This window comes from Miscanthus floridulus, chromosome 17 (genome assembly GCF_019320115.1).
Source record: "Miscanthus floridulus cultivar M001 chromosome 17, ASM1932011v1, whole genome shotgun sequence".
NCBI classification, from domain to species: Eukaryota; Viridiplantae; Streptophyta; class Magnoliopsida; order Poales; family Poaceae; genus Miscanthus; species Miscanthus floridulus.
In genome coordinates, this window is record NC_089596.1 from 98,942,837 (window position 1) to 98,957,106 (window position 14,270).

The window sequence follows — 14,270 nt, forward strand, 5'->3', positions numbered from 1 at the left end:
GGGTCTTACCGGCTATGTGACATGGAGGGAATCGATATCCCCAATTTATGGCATATCGAGCACCTTATACGTTTCTATCCTTGAAATGCTCTAGATATGTACTCTTCACTCCATAAGGAATAAAGTTTTTGTCGTCATAATTTGTCTCCATTATTTCTCCACTCTAGTTTAATCTCCATTTACGATTACCAGCTCCAAGCTACTCTTTAACAAACTCCGACAATTATACGTGATCCCCATAAATGTTCGCCCCATTTCTCCATACTAAAATATCTTTAACATATTCCGCCAACCATCAAGCAGCAAATGTTCCACTCTGTGTTCTTTGGAGAAAACCATGTCTCTGATCTCTCCCTACACATGGTATGGGCTCCAGTGCTCTACGTTATGGGTGGTCGGTTGTGGTTCCTCGGTCACGTCTATTTCTCCTACACGTGCACGGGCTCTCGCGCTCGATGTTATGGAATATGGGCTAGCCAAGGCCAAGAGCCCAGTAACGAACTAACTGCTCGGACGCTACTTATACCACATATAAACGCGTTAGGGTTAACAACACATCTATTTTTCATCGCAAACGCTAGCAAGCCACCTAAACATGCATACGATGTCTACTTACAATATTTATACAAATACATAAATATTTGCTTAGGCCCTCGTGCATCTAACTCCCCTTTCTAGTTGTTCCATATAGGTTCCTCCCCACTCAGGCTATTGAGCTTAGCCATCACCGTCTCACTCACCGAACAGATCAACATCGTCGGCCAGCTTCTTTGTCGTGTCCTCCACCTCACTTTTTCAGCTCCTCCTCCTTCATCGCACTCATCCCTATAGCAAATCTGGCTCCTATCGCTCGAAGATTGATTACAGGGTAGTGAGACTAGACCACTATCAGGGCATTCATCACTGACAGAGATAGTGGCATCTCGGTTGAAGCCTTTGAAGTTCTCCCACGCCGCCTTGCACCTATCAATGATGGCGTCCGGACTGGGGTGGCCTTGTCGTCGGGCTAAGGAGCTACCTCCATATCGATATAGTCGAGCACCGACCTAACTCTAGCCACCACTGGTGTCAAATTTTCCCCTCTAGATTTTTGCCTCCAGCTCCTAGCACTGTCGAACTGCGCCTTGGTTTTTCGATAGTATTCTGCAGACACCAAAAGGATTCGTCAAACAAAGAAATCATATCAGCAACACCCCCAACCATGAATGACTCACCTTCCTAGATCCTCAGCTAGTTTCTTCGCTTGCACCCTGATGCTTTTTCCTTCTCCTCTTGGAGTTGACCGATGACTTGACGCCACTGGCCGAACTCCAAATCTTGCTCTACAAACGTAGCAGTCAACAACAACATCAAGACTGTTCAGCAACGAAGAACAAATTCACCGATCTGCAATACCTTTCTTCTGTTCGGGGATGCTTTTTAGCTACTTGGAGGTGCGCTCTAGCTGCTCGAAGATGATCTTCAACTACTTGGATAAGGTGCACTTTTGGTACTCCATGTCCTTGGTGTTTGATTCAGCAAGATCCCTTTTGCGCTGGCCCTCTAGATGTTCTTCTCCATCAGTTTCATCACCTCCCTTAGTTTCTCATTCTCCTCGGTGAGGGGCTCCATCCTTTTGATCAACTGTTGTCGTTGTTCAGCAGTCCGTGCTATGCCCTGCAAAGCAACAAGATTATAAAAGACCATAGTCTCCAAAGACAAAGACGGACACCGCTGATGCAACACTAACCTCAATTTGCTTCATAGACATGCAAAGGGTGGACAGTAGCCTCTTCACCTCCCTGGTGGTGTCCTCCTCTTCTACGACCACAATTTCCTCCCCTCGCTTGCGGAAGATGTAGACGATTTGATGTCATGATCCTTCACACTCAATCTCCTCGACCTCGTCCTCTTCCTCCATAGCTGGTGGCGCTCCTTGGGGCACGGTGGCTGCACAGAGCGACCAACCTCGCCCTACAGCATCTCTGGGTGCGCCGCTTGCTCCTTTGATGTTGCCGGCCTCTGCGCCCTAGATTCTAGCATGACATCAGTAGCTCTTGTCGTTGCTCCTAGTGTCTCTGTCGAATCGCCCATCGTTGTCGCCGACCGCTCTCCACCTCCAACTCTATCGGCAGCGATGGTCGAATCCCCTGCAAACCGATGAGCGCTTGGGGACTCTGGGACAGAGTCTGTCCACGATGTCTCCATGTTGTGACCAGCCCCCAGTAGCTCTCTAGTCTAGCCTAAAGGATTCAGATCCTCCACGTGCCCCATTCTACATCAGATTAGCTCATCGATCACCGCAACTATAAAAATCGAATAGCTACCGATCCCAAGGCAAAGATACTTACACATCAGCTTCCTGATGAACGGTTCTGAACTAGCGCTACCTCCCCGAGCTCCTAGGCACTACTCTAGGGTCAACCTGCGTGTCCTAGGCTGGAGAACTTGCGGCACCCGCCGTTGGTGTATTCTCCGCCTGCTGCTCGGAGACTCCTTCCCCACCATTTGATTGCACCTCCACGTGCGTACTACACGATGACGCTTTAGTGCTCGGAGGGGGAGCTACTGGAGCCTCGTCGTGGTCTGACCACTCAGATATCGCCGCATTCTACGTCCGAGCTGTCTGACCGCCACCAAATGAGATGTCGACCGGCTTGCGGGGAGCTACATCCACCGTTCTTGTTTTCTTTTGGGCCGGCTCATCTTTCGCCGCCCTTTTCCCCCAAACTTTCTCCGATACTAGGGGGACACTCCCTTTGACTATTACCTTTGCCTCCAGATTCGGATGAGGTGCTGACGGCACCTTCCTTTGGTTGAGTGGTCGACCTGGCGTCCACTACCTCTAGCCAATCGCTCCTCGGCACGCCCAAGAAGTACGCCGCATGTTCCTGCCAATGGATCTTTCCACAAGCAAATTAGTCCACTACTCAGCGCCGGCATGGGATAAAAAGCACCAGAAACAACAGTCAAGATTTTTACCTGAGGAGGTGAGTTCATGTAGTTGAAGGCTTTTGGCTGCCCCAGCACGGTGTACGACATGTTTAGAGCGAATAGTTCAGCGGCTCGGTGTAGCACAGCCTCCTTCATCAGGTTCTTCATCCTCTCCCGAGTGTTGTCGGTGTCTCCTTTGAAGTCAAAGCCCAGATGAGCCCTCTCCTTGTAGGGCTGGACATGGCGTAGTATGAAGTTCACCGTCACCACCACTCCGCTCGTCTTCATGCCCCTCATTAGCTCAAGGAGCTCCTTCACCTGATCCATATCGGCACTGGTCGATTTCTCCGACCAGCTCCTTTGATTCTCTGGAATCTGGTCAACATCGCATTGGACGGTAGGATCACTTTGCTTCATATAGAACCATCTGGTATTCCACCCCTTCAGCGAGGTATTCAGTGGCACATGAATGTATTCGCTCACCATCCCATCATAGAGCTGTAGATACACACCGCTAAAAACTTTGGAACTGCCCCCTCCTTTCTTCTTCAGCCAGAAAAAGTGTCGGAAGAGATTGAAATGGGGAAGAATGCCAAGATAAACCTCACAGAAGTGGATAAACACATAAATGTGCAAAATAGTGTTCAGATGAAGATTACATAAGCTCACTCCCCAATACTCCAACAAATCCCGCAAGAAAGGATGTACCGGAAGCCCTAATCCACACTAGAAGTAATCTTCGAATACAATGAGTTCGTTGGTGTGTGGCATCGGATAGGGTTCACCGTCGGCCGGATGCCATCCGGCAGTGACACAATCAGGAAGAACGCCCACCTCCACCATCTCGTTGACCTCCGTCTCCCCCATGAGTGACGGTACCCATTCCTTGTCACGGCTCGGCCCGATGGCCGCCTTCTTCACGTTACCACCTCCCCTCTTCGACGCCATCCCTCAGATCTGGATCAAAACTAGTTCCTTTACGCAAGCTTTTTAGCCCTAGCGGTGGAGCACGTGTGAATGTGAATGGGGGAGCGCGAGGGCGAGGAGGAAGACAAAGTGACAGAGTGGCAAATGTGGGAGAGCGAAGTACGACGACGCAGTTATAAAGACACCCTCCCGACTTTTCGCATTCAAGGGTTTTTGGGAAACCGCACCATGCTGATTTGTGCCATTCTGAATTCCCCAAAGCGGCGTGCTGGGCCGTTATCTGGGCTTCCACGCAACTACGGCCCATATCGCCCATTTTTCAACGCAACTCGGTACTGCACACCGAATATTCGCTGACCTCTCCACAATACCATCAAGGCTCAGTAATTTCTATTGTACAGTCATTACTCTGGTTTTTTCTCCACGATTTGAGTAATCGGCACTTCTTGATTTATCCGAGATCTTCACTTGTGGCTCAGGGACTACGTCATCATTATGATTCAGTTTCTCACCATACTAGGGGAATTTTTTTCTGGTTACTGTTGTTTCTGGCCCTGGCACCACTGTGACCAAGTCATCTACTATCAGGCTCAGGGGACTAAGTGGGCACACTTCACCTTGCGTTGAGTGTGTTTTCTTTAATCTGTTCATTGGAAGACTCTGTGCCTTCTGAAGTTGAAGAATATTATCTCCCTTTCTCATGGTTCGGACTCTAAGTGGGCACACTTGGTTCACATGCGAAGAAATTTTCAATTTTGAACTTTAGCTCCTTACATACTTCTAGGCAAGCCTTACTTGGGTAAGCCTGGGCTCGGTCCGGACTAGTTAAGCTGGTCAGTTACTGGTCCACAACTGCTCGATGACTCATTAGGGTGGTCGAACTATGAGTCTAACTGCTCAGCTTTGTTTACACCTGCTCGGATAAGCTCAAGACGACGTTGCACAGTGGATACAAGACGCTCAGGGACTAGCTGTGGGGGGTACGACCCCAGATACCCACAACATACTACATGGGCTATGCCGCCAGGGGTGGTCCAGCCCACAAGATGAAGAATTATGGTGCACGGTATTGCTCGGCGTGTATCGTAAGACATCAAGGGTGATATCCTGAAGATGCTACAAGATCTGTTAGGATATGCTCGATCCCGTGATTCTTGTAATCTATTATTATATACCGGTTATCTCTTAGATCTAACCGACTTATAACCCTACCCCTAGCTATATAAGGCGGATAGGGGACCCCCTCAAAACACACGCAATATCATACGATAGCCAATACAAACCAACAGACCACAGGAGTAGAGTATTACGTCGTATAGACGGCTCGAACTTGTCTAACTCTTGTGTCTCTGTTGCCTTCTTGTTCTTGAATATGCGCACCTCTATCGATCAATCTATCTTCGGGGGATACCCCTTGGAGGACTGCTGACGATATTCCGTCGACAAGCACCCTAAATTTGCTCAAATGAATTTTGAATTGCATGGGCATCATTACTCTTAGCTAGCGCTGCTTTTTGATGGCTAGTACCGGCTTGATTAGTCCTCTGAGTTGACGGATGCGGAATATTGTAATAAGCCGGTCCAACCTGATCAAGTGGAAATCCATTAAACATCTCCTTCATGGTATTGTGGAATACATTCAAGAAAGCTATATTATGATTCAGCATTGTATCATGAACAGATTTATTAACAACTTCTACAAAGAAACGCATATCATCAGCTTTGTCTGTATCTGACTGTCCATGCATCAAAACTCTCGACAGTGGATATTTCTGAACAACTTTATTGTCATGTGTTTTGGTGTATAACAACAAGCACTTGTTTTGAAACTCCAAAAGTGTATTGACACAAAAATGTGGTGATGTGATCAACAGACAGCAAGCCGGATGATCTGAGTGGAATGAGACCAAAGATCTGCTTGGCTTCAACACAGAACCATCCGATTCTGAAAATCCAACGATGTGCTAGTTAATTTGACCTGCAATTAACAAGGAGAGAAAATCTTATAAGTAATGTAAGGTGAAACATATTGGTGTCGCACTAGATAGTTCCAAATGTACGGCTTCGATAGCCGATTCAATAAGGCTATCGACTAAATAGTCGATATTCGGCGTATCCATAGGAAGCGATATAAGAAAGCATCATCGGCTAAATGGAACATGATCGATATAAAGTGTCGAGCCGATAAGTTTGCTAGAAAAGAGTATAACATGCGAACAAATCGACTGTCTAATATAAATAAATTTACAAACAGTTTAAATCTAATCTATCATCATCAATAGTGAGGTTCGATCGGATCGATACAGCTATGATAATAATAACAAACCAAAGTCAAAGAATCTATAAAATCATCTATGTGTTGACAGATTCATGAAAACATGCTATATGCACGAGAGTATAGGTAAAGAAGCTAAAATAGCCGATGCAGTCATAACAAACGAACATAGTACATATCTTGATCATGAACAAGACCATTAATCGATAATTTCTAATCTAAAGTCTTACCAGTGAGGTTCGACCGGATCGATGCAGCTATGGTAGTGTCATTAGATTTGATCTCATTAACTAGTGAGTTTATTCAAGATTGAAACATGTCTTTAGATGCATACTATGTTTGATTAGAATAAAGATAAAACAGTCAATTTAGCGGAATTAAGCCATCAATTATAAGATTTAAAGCGTGGACCAGATCGAAGGATGACCAATTAAGATCATATGATGTCGATCTATCTCTATCTCAATCGGGTGATTTTGTTATAATTAATAAAACATTAATTATAACAAGATCGATAACTAGTGAATCAACCAAAAATAGCAAGGAAAATCTTACTAATCTTAGCAGATTCGATAACTGGTGATATTGTATTAAACAAGTTATTTAATACAAGATCGATAACTTTGATCTATATTATGATTCGTAAAAGATCAATCAGCTGATGCAGTCTTACAAACTACGATACAGATCGATAACTAACTTATATTATGGCTCATAAAAGATCAATCAACTGATGCAGCTTTATAAGCACAATACAAGTCGTGACGGTACTCACAATCAAGCTGGAGGTCGATCAGTCGATGCAGCCATGTTTGCTGAAGAACTCGTCGAGATATACAGTACTCCTACTCCTAATGCGATGGCGAAAGTCGGAAAGATTGTATTGATTGAGTGTTCGTTTTTTGTAATAACTAGGGTCTAATATTTATACCCAGAACCTAAACACGAATCCTATTAAATACGACTCATTACAATTCTTGGAATAAAAGAAAACTTTCTAACTTAATAATAACTTGACCCTAATTTTCCTTATTTGGAGAGTCCGATACATCTTCCTGGTGCCATTCAAGCATAGCACATTGACGTCGCCTGCTGACGTCATATATAAAATAGCTGATTCTGACATCGCATCTAAATCAACTGATACCGATTCACATCTAATCGATTCCTTGATGACACAATCCTGTAAGCATCGAGTCCACACGTTCTTCTTCCCAAATTTTGGTGTAAACACACGATCTTATAATGGGTGTGCATGTGAACTTGCTCATGTTGATTTGAATTTGTACCTAGATCAATCTCATATTTGAATTGATCCCCTCTCACAGTTTGTATAATGCTTGCTGGCTCATAATTTAAGAGCAACTATAAGTGTTTCCTATATATAGTTAACTTGCTAAACGAATAAGTTTAGCGGGTTAACATTAACAAAATAAGTAGCAACCTCAACTTTTTTTTTCTTTTCAATAGTTTTCTATATTAGCTTCCGATTTAGAACCCTGAACTATTTTTAACCAACCAAATTTAAAATACGGAGTCGTTTTACAAAATTCATGGAGGTGGTCTGAGTGAACCCTCAATACGCCAATAAAATGCGGGGTCTACTCTCAAAGAAAAGAAAAGAAAAGAAAAGAAAAGAAAAGAAATTCACACTATCCGCGCTAGGGTGTATGTAACCTGTAACGCGACTTCTAGCTTGTGACGACAGTGCCTTCAAAAATTGAACTCCTCCTGGCTTGTGTCAGTCAAGCCGAAAAATTAAAAGAACTTCCAGTTCTTCCAGCACGGCGTGTAGTGGGAGCGCAATTTTGACCGGCTCGAGCGAGCGTATCCGCGTGGCCTTTGGGCAGTCCAGTCCGGCAGATCGGAAGCGCGTAGATGAGCCGCCAAGCAGCTTGGCCCGCCCGCGGTTGGAATAATTTCAGGCCCCGTCGCTGCAGATCCGATCCGGCGGTCGGCCGTTGTAAAAGATGGCACGGCCGGCAAAGATTCCAGCTGATATCGATCAGTTGGAAAAGACTCTCGATCGATGGTCCGGCCGGGTCCTCTCTCTCCACTTGTGCACGAGGACTACTGCAGTCCTGCTTGCGCAAGTAGCTTAGCAACTTGCCTGCTGCAACTGCAACAAGCAGACATATATATACATTGGCAAACTGCCATTCTGGCACCATTATTCAGCATGCATGTGGGTCAGCGCAGTCTCCAAACTCGATCTTCACAACTAGCTAGTAGTGCATGATTAGCGCCTTATTAACGGCGTATAAACATGGAGTATATGCATATTGCTGCTACACGTCCTGCAGTTTTCATCAGATATATACCAAGTTGTTCTTAAACTTTATTATTAAGAAGGAGACCTTTTCAACTCTCAGTAGTAGTTAGGCTGTGTTTAGTTCGCGAATTTTGGGAATTTAGTTACTGTAGCACTTTCGTTTTTATTTGTTAATTATTGTTCAATTATGGACTAATTAGGTCCAAAACGTTCGTCTCGCAATTTCTAACCAAACTGTGCAATTAGTTTTTTTCATCTACATTTAATGCTCCATGCACGTATCGTAAGATTCGATATGATAGCACTGTAGCATTTTTTGGGAAAGTTTTTAGGAACTAAACAAGCACTTAGCAAAACATGCATATGCATGCACGCGATGATTACTTTGATGGTTATTAGCTAGTTTAAGGGTCCGTTTGGTTGGGCTTTTGGCTTTGACTTTTGACCCTAAAAGCCAAAAGCCCAATCAAAGGGGCTGCTTTTGGAGGCTGCTTTTTCAGAAGCAGCTGTTTTTCCGTAGTATATTTTTGAAAGCTGGTTTGACTCTGCTTTTGACTTTGCTTTTGACTTTTGGTTTTCTGCTTTTCGAAATTGGTGGAATAAAAAGCTCTTCCATAGTTGTTTCAAGAGAGATAAAGATAGAAGGTATATTTTATACTTGTTTAATCATACAGCTTTCAGGTTTTTTTATAGTTTACAGCCAGAGCAACTTTCCCACAGCCCACAGCCCATAGTAATTTTTTTTCTACAGTCACAGCTCAACCAAACACACCCTAAGGCTGCAGATTGAGATTTCCGGGTACACAGCACACAGAAAGCTTATTAGCTTCTGTCATCGCACGTGTACTACCGTACGTTGGATTGTTAGCCTTCGGAGTTCGGATTACATTCAGATATACGACTGAAGACTGACATGCTGCGTAGCCCCAATCAATAAGATATTGCCTTTTTTTCCGCTACCTATGGATCGTGTACAAGAAAGGCCAGGCATGAAGGACGATATCCTGATATAGATAAGAGTGCCAGATTACTATCTACTAGTAGTATAATTGATCGCCATGATTTTGTGATCTGCAGTTTTTTTTCCTGGAGAAAGCTGAAAGTGGCGTCCATGTGTTAACTTATATCAATATAATCCATGAATGCACTACTATGTTCATATTATATATATATATATATATATATATATTAGTCAACTAGAGGAACGAAATTTAGAAAGAAAAAAATTACACCTCTATATAGAATTGTTGGTCTGTGTGGGTACGTGTGGACTGCACTGACATATTAAATGGCACCTTCATACTACCTTCTTACAGCCTATTTTGCACGACTGCACTATAACATATAACCAAGAGATCAATGCTTATTAAATCACTTAGGAGCGAGGCAGTTATTTACCAAATGGCTTGGATGGTTGACACAACTATACAAGTGAGTTTGTATTATGAAGAAAACAAGTATAATTGCGTAATTTACCATATATTTTGATGACATTTTTACACCAAGTGAGTTTCAAAACGCCCAAGAAAAATGAACTATGGGCAATACTCCAATTCAACAGAGGAATGTAAAAAGAAAAGGATACTATATATCATAGTTATTTGTGAAGTTTTCTACTATCATAGATTGAAAATGTTGATAACATGTAGAGGTTGATAGACATTCCGCAGTTACATCTATAAATTCTAATACATTAGACATCTATATATAGTACTACATCTCCATTCCAAATTACAATAAGTTCTTTTAGCTTTTCTAGATGCGTAGTTTTTATTATCTATCTTAGATATAGTTATGTGCGTAGAAAAAGTTATGTGCCTAAAAAAATTAAAACGACTTACAAATTTAAAGAGTAAAACTTAGAGCATCCCAAACACGAGTCGAAATCTCCGGCATCTACTATATTTTATACCACTTGGATGAGAGAGAACACGAAAAATGCACTCACTAGCGAGTCCTTAAGAAGCTAGCTCGCACGGATCCAAAAGGCTCGCTTTCTCTGACCCTCAGGTCTCTTCTCATCTATCACGCGTAGGTATTGTTTTCTTCAATATTTTAACTTCCTTTCCCTCTTCTTGTTGCTACCGATTTGAATTCAACTGGTCTATCGCTGGGGACACCCTTATGGTCACCCATGCACTGCACGGTACATGCACAAAGTGCAAGGTTCTATGAATATGCATGTCTGTACATAGACTCCATATGCTAGGGGTGAACTAAATTTAAGAGTGATTAAGTTCACACATGTGATAATTAATTATAATGTAATTCATGTTTGTGTGTGTGAGAGGGAGAGCACATGAATTTTCTGAACCTCGATCTAGCAGAAATGCCACCTTGCATGTATATAAAAGACTCTGTTCCCATGCATTAAGCCATCGATGTGCACTGCATATATATTTTTTTAAAGAAATAATAATATTTCGGTCTCCAAAATTCACTGAGTGAATGAGTATAACCGTTTAACAAGACCCACACCACATAGGCTAACATCCACCAAATGCGCATAGAATACAGATACGACTTATCAAAAGGTACACTAGTACACAAACAAATTGTACTCTCAGTTGGGAAACCCCTTCAGTCCCGGTTTTCCAACCGGGAGCACGAATCCGGGACTAAAGGGCCCCTCCTTTAGTCCCGGACTAAATGTTTTCTTTTTTTTTCTTTTTTTTCTATTTTCAATTGATGATTCGTTTTGGTTTTCGAATAGGTTTTGGAATACGCATTCTACGCTGCTAATAATATACGTATTCTACACGCTTATAATGTTTGAACATTTTGTACAAACTAAAGTATGAAACTAACGTATATATTACATGCATATACATATATTGTACGTTATTTTATGTACATATAATATATATATATATATATATATATATATATATATATATATATATATATATATATATATATATATATTACAATTAAAGCTTGCATTGTATATTCTATCATATCCTTGGGATAACAAATTCACTCCATCTGGTTTGGCTTCCATATTTCGTTCATGTCATTGTAGAACTCGCCGGTGGGGTTTAAGACCTGGTCATTAAGAAATCCTGCTATGGTCTCTTGAATTGCTTTCAGTTGGTCATGTCGTATGATTTTTTCCTTCAACCATAGAGTTTTCAATAAAAGTTAAAGGAAAAGTATTAATATATATATATATATATATATATATGTGTGTGTGTTGGTCACGTGATTACTTATATATATGAGCAATAAAAGAAATTGTGAATATATGAATATATTTATATAACGTACTTTGAGGATCTCTTCAGGAGTTCTTTTTGAGTACGCCATGATGAACTCGCAAATATAGTATCCGCAGTAGTTGGTTCCCTGTTCTTACCTCAGAACCCACTTTTACGAGAAAAAGATCCGGTGAATTAAAAGTATGCATGGTGTTAATTGAATTATATATATATATAAATATAGCTAGTACTTACTTTGTGTGCGATTACATCCAGTGGCGATTTGCAATGTTTCATGTGGTGTTCCTCAATGAAACTTTTCCAAACACTACGCCCAGTAAAATAAAAAAATAATTTGGCCTTTAATAATTGTTGCAATTAAGAGATCGGGGTATATATAGTTGCTAGAGAGACCAAATTACCCTTGGATAATATCTATCATGTCTTGGTACTCTGTTTGCTCTTTTCTTAACGAGTCTAAGATGCTCAACCGACTATTGGCCATATCGATGACCATCAATATCTAGTGATTGCTGCATATGTTTTTATACACAAATATGATCGACATTAACTAGAGTCAACATATATATATATATATGGGAGATAGCTTAGCTAGTAAGCAAATAATTGAACAAATGTTCATATGATCGACATTAATTATTTAACACTCACTTGAAGTTGTAGGGGAAGAGTATGTCTTTGTTTTGTTGGTTCACTAAGAACCTCATGAGATTTTTCTCGAGTTCAGCTTTCCATTCAGGCGGGGAATTAGGGTGTTTGAATAAGACATTTGGATCAACGGAACCAACATCATTATCCTTTCTCTTTCTGAGTTCTGTCATCTCATATCTACATATATAAAAATATAGTGTGAGGATATATAATTTATATATATACATGTAGCTTTATATATATACACTTTAATAGTAGAAAATAATCACACTTACAGACAATAGCAGCTAATGAGACTTTTGTCGAGAGAGTCCAGGTGACATAGTTGGTGTAATTCTAAAAACTCGACATATATAACGTCATCGCCACGGAAGTAATGTTGGTTTCTAACTCTAACAGAAACAAAGGTCTCTCCCCGTTCACACGCCGTCATGTACTACTTATTTAGCAGGTACATTTGTGTACCCAGTTCACCTAAGACCTTAAGGTTGTATAGACTCTTTCCATGTTCAAATTTCTTCTAAGGATCTACTTTCGGAGCAGATGGTCCTTCAATGAGCACTTGGGCAAGGTCCAAACCAGTATCCTCGTAAAACCGAACCAGGTCCTCAAAATCGACGTCCAATAAGTCTAAGTTTGAACCATATTCATACGAACGAGAAGAGGGGGGACTGATTGTTGCGATTATTGTCCGAGTTATGCAACACCTTTTCCTGCTCTAGTCTTTTTCTACGCCGCCTCAAATGACTTGGTGAGAGAGCGGTCGTAGTCCGATTTTGGCAGGGTCTTTTGAGATTCCCGTTTTTTCTGGTCCACCTTCTTTCTTAGAAGATCTGGAGGTAGGTAAAAGTACGGTTTCTCTGGGTTCTCCCTCGCTTCTCGTTGCTTTCTTACTTTTTTGAAGAAACTGCTCATATCTTTTTGTACTGCAGCATTAAATTCATTTTCACTTTTCTCGTAAGACAGTTTTTGGGGAATAACTGGATTAGAGAAGGCTTTCTTCTTTGCCAGCTGGTGGGCCAACGGCTTCATTTGCGGGATGGACCTCTTAGGAGCTGGCTACTTCTTGGTCATCAAGGGAGGCGGGGTAGCCGCTCGAGACCTCCTTAGAGGCGTTGGAGACCTCCTTGGAGGTGGCGGTGGTGGCGGCGTTGCACAATCATTGCCCAGAGCACTATGATGATCTGAAGATTGAATAATTGGACTTAGGTTGACGGAGGCCCTGCTGTGTGAGTACAAAAAAGAATAATTAGGTATAAGAAATTGTTATTATTAATCATGCATGTCAATAGAAAATTAGTGAAAAAATTGTTTCGTTCACTTTTGTCCGCACCTATTGTCTGGCAGTTGAGGAAGCGGCGGTGGACTAGAGACCTCAAAAATAATGATGTAGCGCTTGCACCATAGTATGAATGTCTTCTCTGCTTCTCCTAGAGTCTTCTTCCTATCACCTCCTAGAATGTCAAGAGCTAGATCACTAAAACCTTTATTAACTCTATCCACTAAGACTCTAACATATCCAAGTGGTATTATTGCCCAATGGATTCTTGGTGTCTTGGTAGGATCTGGAGGAGAAAAAAACACCGAGAGCCACCATGATTGTGGCATTCCCTTTTGGAATATGCAGCTCACATGATGTAAACGGTGCAGTGATGTCATCCACGGGGAACGTAGCATTGTGTCATCTTGATTTGGCAACTCCATGGAAGGGCAGCTGCTTTTCAACTGATCAGGGGGGCTAATATTAATGTTAATTCCTAAATCTGATGCCTGCCTTTGGGCACTCATTGCAATTTGCACTTGCTTTATTATTTCCTCCTACATTCTAGCTTGCATGTCTTCTTTGCACTCCTGTGCTTGAAGCAACACCTCCCGTGACTCACGAACATATTCCTTCAACCTGCTGATCCACGCTGCTTCCTCATCCTTCCTTCTCTGCCAGCTTCTGTAGGTATCTTTGTCGTTAGGGAAACCATGCTCCCAAAAATGTTCCATCCTAAACCTCTCGTTCGGC